The sequence below is a fragment of the Rhinopithecus bieti genome, unplaced genomic scaffold, assembly GCF_001698545.2.
Source record: "Rhinopithecus bieti isolate Rb0 unplaced genomic scaffold, ASM169854v2 scaffold_21649, whole genome shotgun sequence".
Lineage (NCBI taxonomy): Eukaryota > Metazoa > Chordata > Mammalia > Primates > Cercopithecidae > Rhinopithecus > Rhinopithecus bieti.
In genome coordinates, this window is record NW_016811584.1 from 1,421,497 (window position 1) to 1,425,444 (window position 3,948).

The window sequence follows — 3,948 nt, forward strand, 5'->3', positions numbered from 1 at the left end:
CACACACATTTGTTTTCTGTGAAAATGTTTGAAAGTTTTTAAAATTATTTGAGCAAGAACAAATCATTTTATTTACTTGTGGCTATGGTTGTCCAAAATCATTAAGCATACTCAAAGACTATTATAAGGTGAGAAGAAAATCTAACATACAGTTGTTTCCAAATGAAAGGAAATGTTTGTAAACATGAAAACTCATAATGTTATATTTTTAGACATTCATTAAACATTTAATTCTCAATTTATAATTTTCTGTAAATCTCATCTCAAGGCAGGCAAGTCTTTCAGGGCCTTGCAAAATGTTGATTAAATGTACATATAATGTAAAATAATATCAATTTATTTAGTTCCTTGTTTCCAATAACCTCATTTCCTGACTCTAATCACTCATGAAGTCTGACCACCCTTGCTATCCTTGGGTTCCATGAGAGGCCTCTATGTTTTTTCAGTAGATATCTTCTTTCTTGTTTGTTTGTTTTTGCCTCCTTAAGTATCTTGAGTGAGTTTCTCTTCCTTGCAACCACAAGTACTGTCGGAATTGAAAGGCAGCTTCCTTACACCTAGGCAAGCCCCTTACTCTGGGCTGTGTATGTGTTCTCTGTGGTATTTTCCACAAGCTCCTGCCCATTGCTTGGGCCTCCTCTTCCTTCCTCATTCCCTGGCTTGGCTATTTAAAGATAGTTCATTAGCACGTTTTAAATTATGATAAAAGCTATAAAATTAGGAGAATTTTTTAACACACCCATTTTAAAATAACTCCAAGGTAGAAAGGCCTGTTTGAAGCTCTCGAGGAGAGAAATAACCACAGACACAGGCTTTAAAACCTCCACCATTGCCAGGCGCGGTGGCTCACGCCTGTAATCCCAGCACTTTGGAAGGCCAAGGCGGGCAGATCACGAGGTCGGTAGATCGAGACCATCCTGGCTAACATGGTGAAACCCCGTCACCACTAAAAAAAAAAAAATACAAAAAAATTAGCCGGGCGTGGTGGCAGGCGCCTGTAGTCCCAGCTACTCGGGAGGCTGAGGCAGGAGAATGGTGTGAACCCAGGAGGCGGAGCTTGCAGTGAGCCGAGATCACGCCACTGCACTCTAGCCTGGGCGACAGAGCGAGACTCCATCTCAAAAAAAGAAAAAAAAGAAGAAGAAACCTCCACTATGCAGCAGACTCACGTAATCTTATTTGCCTCACTCAAACCCTGCTTCCTTTAGTCTTGTGCTTTTTGCTACCAAAGGATTTATATTCAAACACCACGCAATTTTCCTTCTAAAGCTAAAGGCTTACTAGAAAGTTGAGCTAGCCTAGAAACCTATGAAGAGTTCTTACCTTGAATCTTGTCTGCATTTCCATCCATGCAGATGCTGAAAAGACCCAGCAAAAAATTAAAGCAAGCTAGTAATAGGATTCACTATAATCAGAAAAAAATAACAAAATTCAGGGGAGGTATTGAAATATGAAAGGTGCATAAAATATTAATTACACAGCAAAGCTCACCTTTTTACAGTTTTCCTCCATAGTGGCAAAAGTTCAGAATTTAATAGTCGTGTGTCTTCAGACAAATCACTTACTTAGAGATTCTTTTCCTTATTTACAAAATAGCACTAATCACAGTTTATTTTCAACATAACTGTGATGAGGATAAACATATAACTATTCAGGTAAAGTCCTTAGATCACTCAAGAAATGGTGGCTTCCGTGCTCATAATAATGATCATGAAAAGAATATAATTTACATGCAACATTCTTAGAAGGTTTAAATTAATCTGTGAAACTTTATAATAAATGGGCAGGACTAGGGTGAAGCAAGTGAAACACTAGCCTTGTGTGCAAAATTCAAAAGGGTACCAAATCCTCAGTAATCAAGACACATTATATTTTAACATAATATTTTTGAAAAACAAATTCGTAAACTATAGCCCATGGACTGGCTGCTTGTTTCTGTAAATAAAGTTTTATTGGAAGTTTTGAGAAACAATAAAGAGAAAAAAGGACTGGCGCTTCCCCTATAGGAATTTTACACCCTGAGGGTCCAAAGAAGAATTTCTTATACTAGGGCTTTTAATTAACAGCCAAATTCCCAGTGCTAGGAGTGCTGCCGAACACTTGCATTCATCTATTATCTTTACAGCCTGGACTCTCTCTGGGCAGGAGAAAAACACCTGTTCAAAAGGTGGGTTCTCATTGCGAGAGGAAGGGTAACAAGCCATTTAGCAATTCTTGGAACCAAAATGAACTTGTTTACCCATTTAAACAAGAACCCAAGGTCTACAGAATACCTGCTTTTGACTATATATTTGAAAAGTCAATGAGATAAATGTCTGAATAAACACACTGAATACTCGATAAATATGAGTCATTTTTTAGTAACAGGAGAATTGTTAATGTAATTTGAAGAGTGGAATCCACAGTTGTACTGCAAAGATATCAGTGATGGGTCCATTAATCAGCCTGCTGCAGAACGGGGCCAATGCTAGATAAAGGGAGAATGGGGCATAAACCCAGAAAATGGGACTGGGTGATGGTTTTTCTTCCAAGCATTAGGTATATATCCTATCACCTACAAAAGTGGCTCAGATCACTGAATGTTCTAGCACTAAGCAATTCTTATAGACAGTACAAAGCTTTATAACTTACGTTGCCAAAAATTTATCCATTTCTTGAAACAGGTTTTGGATCAGCTCTGAGAGTTCTTTTCCAAACAAAAGCCTAACTACACAATTAAATGAAAGGGAATTCATTCGCTTGGAGGAAAATAATGAAAGAAAACAAGTTATTTTAAATGATAAAAAATATGAACCAAATTGGCAACAGCTTTAGAATGATTGCTCCTGGGTTTGATTAATGGGATACATTATCAGCTGAACAAACAAAGAGCTTATCAGTTTAGGACATTTTTTCTTAACCTTTCAATGAAAATCTTAAAACTTTTTTCAGCATAAAAAATAGGAGGAATGGCTTAGAAAAGAAAATTGAAATGTTCCAGAAAAAGCAAAAATCTACCCTCTGAGATAACTGACCACCACTTTTAACAGCCTGGTGTTTATTCCCTTGGATTTTTGAATGTATATATATTTGTAATTGGATCCAATTATGGCTTTTGTCTTTCAGTATCCTTTATCTCCTTCTAGCTTTACACTTTGCCCTTCTGACTTCAGAAGTTGTCACACCACTTTTCCTCCTTGGCCACAGTGATTGCTCCAAGCACTAGACACATGATCATAGCCAGGCCAATCAGAATCCTTTCCTGAGATTTTTCAACTACTGGAACTCTCTTCTTCTCTAGTCAAGGAGCTACAATAATGTAGTAACAGGCAGGCCAGGCTGCAGTTGCTCATACCTGTAATAATCCCAACACTTTGGGAGGCCGAGGTGTGAAGATCGCTTGAGCCCAGGAATTCAAGACCAGCCTGGGCAACATGGCAAGACTCCATCTCTACAAAAAAAAAAAAAAAAAATGAAAAATTAGCCAGGAGTGGTGGTGTGCACCTGTAGTCCCAGGTTCTCGGGAAGCTGGGGTGAGAGGATTGCTGGAGCCCAGGAGGTTGAGGCTGCAGTGAACCATGATCATGCCACTGCATTCCAGCCTGGATAACAGAGCGAGGTCCTGTCTCAAAAAAAAGAACATAATAACAGAGCTGGTGGCATCCATGGCTCCACTGTCACGGAAAAGCTGCAAACAGTGAGAGGCAGAGACAAAAGGCAGAGAGAAAGTCTTGGCCCTGAGAGCATTCAGGTCCCTGATTCCGTTGCTAAGGACCCGCATGTCCCAGTCTTTCCCAAAGCTCTTTTGTGCCGCTCTTTCTTCAATTCTCTAAGTGACTCCAGCATTGTTCCAGTTCTTATAACTGTCTTACACCCATAGTAAGTTCCATTTCTTACTGAAGCTATTCCCCATGGTTGTCTGCCACTTGCAGCCAAGAGAATCCTAATATACATACTCTTCTGCAATTT